The sequence below is a fragment of the Eschrichtius robustus genome, chromosome 1 (assembly GCF_028021215.1).
Source record: "Eschrichtius robustus isolate mEscRob2 chromosome 1, mEscRob2.pri, whole genome shotgun sequence".
Taxonomy (NCBI): domain Eukaryota; kingdom Metazoa; phylum Chordata; class Mammalia; order Artiodactyla; family Eschrichtiidae; genus Eschrichtius; species Eschrichtius robustus.
The window spans coordinates 167,198,228-167,210,093 of NC_090824.1; positions in this window are offsets into that span (position 1 = coordinate 167,198,228).

The following is an 11,866-nucleotide window of genomic DNA, read 5'->3' on the forward strand; positions in this document are numbered from 1 at the left end:
TCGGCATATCCTGGTAAAGTTAGGCTGTAGGGAGCTTGGAGGGATTGTTTCTCTGCCAGACGGTAGGCTGGCTCTTAGGAAGAAGACTGGCACCCTAGTGGGTGCCCTGTGAAGCTTCCATGGAAGAGTGAACACATCCCAGTGAGAGCCACAAAGGGTAAGATGGCCCCTAAATGTAGACATGTTTGCAAAAACATCGGACTGTCTTAAATCCTTACAAAGAAGCATTTGGAGGGGTGGGTAGAGAAAAAATGCTTGGGATGTATTTTCACATAAGCATTGTCTTCCGGAGAGTATTTGACACTACTGATTTGACTAATACGTGCTTAATATTCATTTGTTTATCGATTCCACGAAATTAAATGTCTGCTGTGTGCCTGGCACAAAGCTAGGTATTGGCCAGACCACGAAAGAGAGCCACAGGGGCTCTGCCCTCCCTGGACTTCTACGGTATTTGCACTCAAGAAGCACACAGCTGCCTGGGGCACTTTGTGGTCTCTGGTGAATGAATGAGGCCAGAGAGAGGGTGGAGTGATCAAGAAAGCACAAAGTAGGCTGTGAAGAAATGGGCAGAATGTGGAGAGGTGGAAAAGAAAGACACTTCAGGTGAAGACTAAGGCATGTGTGCATCCGGCATCACGATGGGCCAGCTCCAGACAGATAATGAGAGGGAGAGAGAGAGCAACTCGGGTACCAGCTGGGACCACCCCATCCTTGTATCAAGTAGCTGCCCCTGATTTCCCCAACATTAGTCAAATGAGAGCTCAGGCTCTCTTCCACATACTCCCAACCGGCAACACCCTCAAATACCCATGTGCACTTAATAAATACACAGTATACTTGACTGAAGATTTGTTAGGGTAAGTGGAAGAGGAGGCTTATTTCACTCACTCCTCCTCAAGCAAGGTAAAAATCCATCTTCAATGTTTCTGCTACCCAGAACGATCCCCTTTTAGGACCCGCTCCCCACTGGCAGTTCCGTCTCTGGTGGCGCATCTTTACATAGCCCCCGGCATCACTGTACCCCTGCTCCCACCAAGCTCTTTGAATTCTCCAACTTTCCACACCCCTCAGAGGTAAGCAAGTCCCTCTCCTTGGTGTTCATGCATCATCCACAACATGTGGCTCATTTTGGTATTATCTCCAAGCAAATACATTTTTAATAGTCTCCCTAAAAAATAAAAGTGTAGTGAACATGACCATTATAGCTGCATGCACACATATATTTAACTGTGTTGTTTCCCTCTGCCCATTTTTCTAAAATGTTGCTCTGCAGATATCTTTAATCCTTCTTCTTGTATCTGTCCATGGCAATAAAAGGTAGAATATGGACAGCTACAAGAGGCTGGGACACTTACCATGGTCTGCTTGGAGTCTGCCGTGCTGTGGTTTTCAGTAAGTAATAAATATGTCTGCGTTTGAACAGAGAAGGAGGCATTTCATCCTCTCCCCCAGTCACTACATCTTAGAGGTGGAAAGGACCTCTGGCATCACCCAATTCAGCCCCCAGAGTTTGCAGATAAAGGAAACTGAAGCTCAGAGTAGGTAAGTGACTTTCCCAAGGTCACACAGCTCAGTAGCCAAACAAGACTTGGAATTGAGTCACTCACAATGCTGGGATTTGGGGGGGGTGGGTGGAGGGGTGGAATGGGCAGGGTGTTGTGAAGGGATAGAGGAGTGGGTGATTTGGGCCCTCACCATCTCTCTTGTCTCTCGGTGTTAAATAGGTAACTACCCAGAAACATCGATTGTGGATGCAAACCCCCCACTCTTAAGTAAACAGTCTGAAATGGAGCAGTTAGTCATTGTTGAATACTGAGTGGCGTTTGCACAGTACAGTGGTCTTGTGCTAATTATGAGAGCCAGTAGACTGTGACCGGTTAACAGCCTCAGGAATTCCACTCAATGTTTAAACAACCTAGAACTCTTTTAAATTCCAAAGGAGGCTATTGCTTTTGAAGCTGAGATTTGCATTTTTTAAAAAAATTAACGCAGACCCGCTGGGCCCATAGCACACGATTCTGGGTACGGTATTCCCAGAAGTGACTCGGGTTGCAGGCCACAGTGCTGATAACAGTAGGTAGGGGAAAGAAATCACCTTGCCTCTGCTTCGTATCCCTTTGATATGAGAGACAGGACTTCCGTTGTATAATGTATAATGATCCCAGGAATTGTTATCTTCTTTTAACTTTAAGATAGCAAGAGACCAGGAAGCATGACATGAAAATGTATACAGCAAATGCTACCAGAAATTCAAGAAGGAACTGACAAAAATCACAATGGCAGTGCAGGCTAAGCTTTTTCTGGTTGTTGATAGAACAACAACAAATGCTAAATGTAAGATATGTTGATGTGAGGTTTGTTGTTTACTCTTGGCCATAGTGTGGGACCGTAAGACTCTGCTCCACTAGCCTGAGCACAACTCTTCCTCTTAGCATGGGCCAGAGTCACCCGGCCCCAAGGGGAAAGCATGTGGCTATGATTGAGTGGGTTTGGAGACAATGACTAGACCATAATGGGACAGGCATAGTCTTCCTCCCTGGAGATGTCTGTCTCTTGGGAGTTGCTCTCATGCTCTCATCCTAAGGCCTGAACTTCTTTAGGTACTGGTGAAACAGGAGGGAAGGGGGCAACCATTAAAAGAACGACATAGCCATAGAATGTGACAAAAACTGGTTAGAACCAACTAGGTCCAAGGTGGCGGAAGATCTGACTTCCAGTGGACCTTGAGCCTCATTATACGTTCATTGTAATGCATTAGCATAAGCTAAGTGACATACCAACCAGCGCCATGATAGTTCCGAGGCTGACCATCACAGACCAAAAAGTGGGCAGTGGCCCAATTCCTGGAAATCTCTGCCCCTTCCCCAAAATAGTTGGAATAACCCTCCCCCTCATTAGCCTATGGAATTACCCAGCCCATAAAGACTAACCATGCCATGATTCGGGGCCTCTCGCCTTCTGAGATGGCCCACACACTGTCTGTGGAGCGTGTTTCCCTCTAAATAAATCCACTTCTTACCTCTCACTTTGTCTCTCACTGAATTCTTTCTGCAACGAGACATCAAGACCCTGAGCTTCATTAAGTCCTGAGACCAGGTGTGTCATCTCAGTTAAAAGACTGTGGGTTCCTCTTGCACTGTTGGTGGGAATGTAAATTGATATAGACACTATGGAGAACAATATGGAGGTTCCTTAAAAAACTAAAAATAGAATTACCATATGACCAGCAATCTTACTACTGGGCATAAACCCTGAGAAAACCATAATTCAAAAAGACACATGCACCCCAGTGTTCATTGCAGCACTATTTACAATAGCCAGGTCATGGAAGCAACCTAAATGCCCATCAACAGACGAATGGATAAAGAAGATGTGGTACATATATACAATGGAATATTACTCAGCCATAAAAAGGAACGGAATCGGGTCATTTGTAGAGACGTGGATGGATCTACAGACTGTCATACAAAGTGAAGTAAGTCAGAAAGAGAAAAACAAATATCATATATTAACGCATATATGTGGAACCTAGAAAAATGGTACAGATGAACCGGTTTGCAGGGCAGAAATGGAGACACAGATGTAGAGAACAAACGTATGGACCCCAAGGGGGGAAAGTGGCAGGGGCAGGTGGTGGTGCTGTGATGAATTGGGAGATTGGGATTGACATATATACACTAATAGGTATAAAATGGATAACTAATAAGAACCTGCTGTATAAAAAGATAAATAAAATAAAACTCAAAAATTCAAAAAAAAAAAAAAAGACCGTGGGTTCAAGTCCCAGTCTGGGTTGTGGCCGGGTTCGAGTCCCAGTCTGAGTTCCACAGTTTTACTGGGGCAGCACATGCTTGCCCTTGCCCTTTTGCTGACTTTCTCAGTTGCTGGTGGCATCTGGATTGGCCTCATCTACCATGTAAAGCAATGACAGCCTAGCAGTGTAGACTCTAAGCTGCTCTGGCCTCCAGAGCCAGACAGCCCATGTTCAAATCTCAGCAGCTCTAGTCACCTGCTGTGTGAGTTAAACGTCCTGTGCCTCAGTTTCGTCATCCAGGAAACAGGGACAATGAGCGCATTCACCTGAAAGGAATTTTGTGGGAATTAAACGAGTTAATATTTATAGAAAGCTTAGAACATTATCTGGCATGTGCTTGGTATAATGTATTTGTTGATATTTTTGCTGTTATCAGAGAGGTAAAGTTCAATAGCCTAGGGTAAGATGGGGCAAATTGGAAAAGAAAGAAAAGGAATTCAAAACCACAGCAACTCCCCAACTCATATTGGCTCAAAGGAGTGACCTTTCGTGAGATGCTAAATACGCCCAGATAATCCACAGAGTGAACAAAACACAGAAGGCAGGGATACAGTTAGACCTCAGGAAAACTGGAAACAAGCATCCGAACATTGCCAGGACTCACCGTGCACATTTTTCTCTTCTCCTCTTCTTTGTGGGTCATTCTTTCTCACTACACACCACCTTCTTCCACATGGTGCAGAACGTAGCTCCTGACATGTAGAGATGAAACTCTCTGGCTCCCACGAACAGAGAGGGGCTGAGGCTGGCCCTGGCTTGGGTGCCTACCTCTAGCCCAGCCATGCCCAGGAGGCAGGTGACCTTGACTGTCCCATCTTGGGATAGGAGACCTGATCATGTGAGAAGAACGCAGCTCCTGGTGAAACCTTGTGGCTGGAGCCACAAAGAAGCAGCCCTCAAAAACACGGGGATGCTGTTTCGAGAGAAGGGCGGGAAAAAATTAAAGAAAGAGAAAAAATTAACAAAGAGGAATGCAGAAAATGATGTAGCAAGCCCGAAAAGAAGCACTTATCAGTTACTCCAAGGGCTGAGCCTTTGGAAAGGACCTTCGTGTATCCACTCCACCTCCCTATCCATTTGACCTCTGATACTCACTCTCCACCCCCCACCAAAAACTATGCTCCAGTAAAGTCCAGTACTTGTCATTTCCTACACACACCATAATGCTTCCTTTGCCCCTCCCCCATGACCTTCTCACTCATCGGTCACCATTTGTTGATTGGCTTCTCCCTTCCAAGCAGTGACTCCATGACTTCTTTCATGGAGGGGCTCCATATCCCTCCTTTTCCTTTACTTTAGCATATATCTCACTGTACTGGAATTGATTTTTTTATATGTTTTTTGCTTCATTAAGCTGTGAGCTACTGCCTTCGTTTTTTTTTTTTCTCCTTTGGTACCTAGCTCATATCCTGACCCATAAGAAATATTCTAATATTTATGGAGTGAGTGCTTGAGTATCTTATCAGACATGAGTGATCATATAACCCACCATGCCTCCCCACTGTGACTGCCTTGATAGGATACACAGAACGAAATGTTGCTTCTCTCTGCAACATCTTACACGTTTCCAGTGATAGGGAACCCCAGCAGCTCTATCTTTGAACTCCTCTTGGCTGGGTTTTTATTTTAAATTTCCTGCTATAGTTCTTTTTTTTTCTTTTTTTAAATTAATTTTTATTGAAGTATAGTTGCTTTACAACGTTGCGCTTTTCTGCTGTACAGCAAAGTGAATCACCTATACGTACACATATATCCCCTCTATTTTTGGATTTCCTTCCCATTTAGGTCACCACAGAGCACTGATTAGAGTTCCCTGTGCTATACAGCAGGTTCTCACTAGTTATCTATTTTATACATAGTAGTGGTATGTATGTATGTATGTAGTGTATGTATGTCAGTCCCAATCTCCCAGTTCATCCCACCCTCCCTTTCCCCACCTGGTAACCATAGTTCTGATCCATATTAAAAGCTACATCAGTTACCCTTGGAGAACAAGAGGGAAATGAGTACGAAAAAAGATATTCTACCCAGTGCTCAGCGCTGTATGCAGTGCAAGTCTTCCTTTTCTCCAGGTGCATGAGAACGATTTCAGCAACTCCATTTCCAGTAGGAATTAGAACCACCCCTCTCCTGTGTGCCCCACTCTGTGACTTTCACATCACTCTGACACTGCTATTCCATAGGCTCAGGCATTTTTGATTTGGCTTTTTTAGTGAAGAAATACAACCTATGTGAAATTATTCGTATTCTGATAGATAACCACTTTCTTGTTTGTATTAATCCATTTTGGAAACCACCTCACAAAGGACAACAATTTTCTTTTTCAGCGTAACAAGATTCTCTGGGTGTTTTAGTAGGTAATGCTAACTATTATGCATTGGGTCTTTTCCCATGTTATACATTTACAGAGGTAATTTTTGCTTAAAAATACCAAGTGAATTAATGGGGTTAATGATTAATCTCCCTTTCCAAGCGACATTTGACATTCTGTTGGCACCCACACTGGTTACTCTGATACAACACGTCTAGACCAAATTCATTATCCAACCAACTGGTCTGCGACTGTTCAATCATTAGCATGCAAATTAATACAAATAAAAGACAGGTGACAATGACTTCCCCTCCTGTAGGTCACACTGTTAGAGGGAAATCTGTTTCTGTTTAAGAACATTTATTTGGCAAACGTTCAGTCTCACTCATTGAGGGGTTAGGTTTTGGTCTTCTGAATATCTACCTGTTTTAAACACAGTCATAGACTTTTAGAGGTAAACTAGAAAACCCATCTCGTGTGTAATTTAGAGGTAAACCTTTGAAACTTTCCAGTTCTTTCTGCTTATTGTATCTATTAGGCAATTAAAGGTTAGAAACGGCAAGAGACGTGTACCATGTTAGCATCTTGAGCAAGGTGGGTGCCTTATGGCTAGAAGGAAGGGGAAGAAATCCCTAGTCCTCTATGATGGTGCCTCAGAGTACGACATAAATACCCACCTTATTAGCAAGAAGTCTAGTCTTTTCACCAGGTTTCCCATGCCCAGGTATCTCTGGGGGTCCTCGAGGAATTTGAATTTCCCACGAATCTGTCTTGGTTGCCTCTTGCCACCCCAGGTGGCCACCTCCCTGCAACATCTTAGTCCAGACTTCTCTCCTGGTCAGCACCTGTCTCTTCTAGGAACCCTGCTAGATTTCTGCTCTACTGGGCACTGCTGCCAACACCCTGGCTGCCGTCCCGGCTTGGCTCTAGGGCAGGCTCTGCTCTCCTTGTTTACAAAGGGCAACTCTGTGCCTTCCTCTCACCTGTGAATGGGACCAGACCTCAGAGTATCTCTAACTACAGGCCCATGTGCCGACTGCTCCAGAAACTGGCCCTTCTCTCTGCTGCTAAGTCACCTGCCACTTGCACTGAACACCAACTTGCCATCAACTGAAAACCAAGCCAAACCAAATGAAGCACAAACCAGGGGCATGTTGGTACCACGTACCTGGCCTTACCTCCACGTGCACACCTCTCACCACCCAGTGCTCTAGCCTTCTCTGCTCCTTAAAGTCCAGAGTCCCAATGTCTTCCAGCTCCCAGAAACCTGGGAACATCCCTCCCTTAGACAGTTCAGAGCCCACTTCAATTCCTGGTTTAAGATTTCCAGCTTCCCTAGAGAACTGAAAGTGGGAACACGCATTCCCTTCCTGACCTACCAAGATGTGGGTTCCTCCCCGCTGTTCCTGGGGACTGGATAAGACAAGGATGAGACTGATAATGGTACCCTTCCCTAAGCATGGGTTTCTCAATCTTGTAAGTCAGATTCCCTGTTACAGAGACTGTGGGATGATAGCAAGGTTGGGGCTGGGTCTCCTCATCCTCATGTCACTGTTTAAGCATAGCATCCTGCAGGACTGAGGGAAAATGAGCAAGGAAATGCTTAGGAGAAAGCATAAATCCTCATGTGGTCTCCATTTCATCACGTGAGTTTCTAAAATTGTAATTTAAACAGAATATTTGTCCATCAAATTATATTTGTCTTACATGATCCTTGAATGGAAAAGTAATAACTGACTATCCCTGTATTCATTGTGAGAACCGTTCGGCTTTGGCCCCTGGATAGTCCCCTGGCACTTTGTTGACATAACTCAGGAGACTTCGGTCAGAGGGAGAGCCAACCCACAGGACAGTAGCATCCTCGCTGTGACAGGTCCCAGACGTTAATACAAGGTATCTTTGAAACCCTCACTTTTTTCTCTTTTTCAGGTGCATTCCTAATTGGGAACTTCCCCAGTCACGCTCTCACAGTGCCCAAAGAGAGGAGATGTTTGCCGAGTTGCCATGGCCATTTCTGAAGTTCTGATCAGAGCAACGGGACCTGTGCTGCGAATGGGACCCCCACCTCCACCCCCAGCCCAGAGCTCAGGGGGTGGGAAGTCAACATAAAATGGATAAAGTTGTTTAAAGCAGACATTGACTTAAAAGAAGATCTTTATTCGTTCTAAAGCAGTAAGAACAGGACTAGAAAATCTAAGCAAGCCCTGCCGAAGATAAATACATATTCAAATAAAAAAAGAATAGACTAGTTACAACTAACAATTAAGAAACCAACCAACCAACAAACATACTCAAGAACTCCTTTGGCAACAAAAAGGAATGGTCTACGAGGAGCCTTATCAAGGAACACACAAAAAGCAAAGTGTGTCCCAAGACTCCAGTGGGATCTTGGGACCTGTTCATGTGGCTGGTTCCTCCCCTTGGATGTATCAGGCTGTCATGACTCAGTGATACTGGCCTAAGGCCATCTTTCTAATCTCCTATCACTCAGCATCTGGCCTGTACCCCCCTCCCCCCCCCAAAACACACACCACCCTGCCCTCGCAGCCTTCAACCTATGATCTGGTTACCTAAGGAAGTAACGAACTGACCGGCCCTTGGGAGCACTGTGGTATTTATGTTCCCTATTAAAAATAGATTGGCATTTGGTCAGTTCAGTCTGTCCCTCAACACCTGACGAGCTCTGCTTAAATTAAAAAAACAAAAACAAAAAAAACAATGTTCCAGACCATGGGCAGTGTTCATGCCCCGAGGTGAGGCTGAGCATCCCCTGACCTCCCTGGAGAAGATCCTGGTCTCACCAATGTCTAATTTAAATCAACACAACCTATAGGACAACTATGTGACATTTGTATTCATGTGACTATCCAGGCCTTTATCTACACATATACCTATATAAAGAGTGCCTAAAGAGAGAAAAATTATTTCTGTATATATTTCATTTAACCCTTTATGTAAATCTTTGCTTATTATCATTTTACAGATCTGGTGACTGATATTCATAGAGGTTAAGTGACTGTCCCAAGGTCACATAGCTAAATCTTTGAACCCGGGTTGATCAGACTCAAAAGTTCTTGCTCACGCAATCTCCAAGTGTAAATGTATGCAAAAAAGAGCCCCTCACTACTGATAGATATTATAACACACAAACTAGAAAAGTAACTTCCCTGGTAAGCCCTCAACGCCCCAGATAAGCTCTGGTCACACAGATGGCAGGAGCCTGCAGGCTGCCTGCTCTGAGACCCGGTTGTTGTGGTTTCGCTGGTCACTAGCTGAATACACACTGTGATGAGTGCCTTGTCCCTTATCCTGTTGACAATGTCAGCACACAGATTCGACCCCAGATTGTTGAACTTTCTGGTGAGACCAGAAGTGAACTGAAATAACTTCTCTAAACAACTTCTCTAAAGTACAAAATTGGGTTTCCTAAGGTTTATGATTGGACTTTGTGTTTTATACCCTCAACAATTGGGCAAGGAAGCTCTCTGGGTCACAGGAGCAGGTGAGCCCCCAAATTGCACAGGATGCAGAGGGACACAGCCGATTCACAAAAAGATGCTGATGGCAGCATTTTATTTAATAGCTCCAAACTGGAAACAGCCCAAATAGCCATGGATAAGAGAATGAACAAACACAATGTGGTGTGTGCTCCAGAGTGGAGTAATACACAGCAGTGAAAAGGAATGAACAATTGCTACTAACATCAACACAGTTGAATCTTAAAAACAACTTTGAATGAGAAAAAATAAGTTTCAGAAGAATACGTAAGCATGATTTTGGTTACATAAAGTTAAAAACATGCATGTTTAAGGGATACATACACATGTGGTAAAATTAAAAAGCTAGCAGAGGAATAATAAGCACAAAACTCAGAAAAGTAGGGAGAGAGGGAGAGGAAGGAGATCCGGACCGGGGCACATGGGGCTTAGACATCTGTCACGTGCTATTCTTTGAGCTCGGTGGTGGACACGCAGGTTACACAGGTGTGAACCTATTTTACGGCTGCTCCTTACACCTTGCTCATGTATGGTAATTATAATATGTCATGTGTCCCTTGCAAAGGAAAACACGTAATGAGCATATTTGCTCCTCTGCAGCCACAGGTGTACAGTCTGCTCCTCGACATGAACGTGCTCACCCAGGTCTTTCATTCATTCATGTTGCTGCACACAGACAACTGGACTTATCCTCTTGCCTTGTCTCCAAACAATATGAAGGGATTTTGTGTGGACAGAAGCTATTCTAGTCAGCTATTCTGTTTTGTGTTTCTCAAGGATACCTGATGACCTATAAGTGGTGCTTTGTGAGATGCCCAGGGGCCAGAACTCACAGATTCAGTGAGAAAGTGAGAGCAGGTGCAAGAGCAAGAAGTGTACAGGGAATTGGTTTTTCACAATTACTGATGATGGTATTAGTATTGAGATAGATAGATAGATAGATAGATAGATAGATAGATAGATAGATAGATAATACATACATAGATGATAGATGATGGATGGATAATAGATATAGACGATAGATAATAGCTAGATGGATGGATAGATATACAGGTGGATAGATAGATAATAGATACATAGATGATAGATGATGGATGGATAATAGGTATAGATGATAGATAGATAAATAGATAATAGCCAGGTAGATGGATAGACAGATAGATGATAGATAGATAATAGATACATAGATGATAGATGACGGATGGATAATATAGAGGATAGATAGATGATAGACAGATAATAGCTAGATAGATGGATAGATAATAGCTAGATAGATGGATAAGATAGACAGGTAGATAGATGATAGATAATAGATACATAGATGATAGATGACGGATGGATAATAGATATAGATGATAGGTAGATAATAGCTAGATAGATGGATAGATAGATAATGGATACATAGATGATAGATATATAGAGTCAATAAAATAAAAGCACTAAGGAATCAATAAATGGTTGAGAAATAACTGAAATTCCTAACAATAGTAAGGCAGCTAAGCCACCAAGGCACAGGCACACAGTGGGTTCCAAACAGCCCCTAGAGTGTGGCTGGTCGTTACACTCTGCCAACGCAAGGCATTGCTTATGTGAAGTAATGCTGGGTTACAAAAACAAAAAGGCAGGAAGAAAGAAACAAACACTACGATTCCAATTCTATGAATGTGCGTATCAATAATGAAAAGTCAGAGAGGGGGGGAATTTACAATTGGTCCAAAATGAGTTTAATACTCTTTGCATCCTTTTTACTTCCTTTGAAGTGGTTTATTTCCCCAATTTTCTATTCTCTTTTATTTTGAAATAATTTCAGGCTCATAGTAGAGCTTTAAAATAGTAGAAAGAGCTATCCTACCTTTCACCTCACTGTTAACATGTCACGGCACTCGTGTTCTCGCTTCCTCTCTATATATACATCTTCACATTACTTTTCTGAACCATTTGAGAATAATTGGAGACATTGCAGCCCTTTCTGAGAACTATTTCAGTGTGTATTTCCCAAGAACAAGGACTCTCTCTCACATAAACACATTATAATTATTAAAATCAAGAAGTTATCACTGATGAAATAATTATCTACTCATTTTTTCCCCCAATTACCCAAAAAACTGTTCCTTATAGAAAAAAAGAATTCTGACTTAGAGCCCAATCCAGGGTCACATGTTGCTATGTCTCTGTAGTCTCCTGTGATCTAAAAATGTTTCCACTTTTTTCTTGAGTAGACTTCTTTTGGGGAACAGTTTT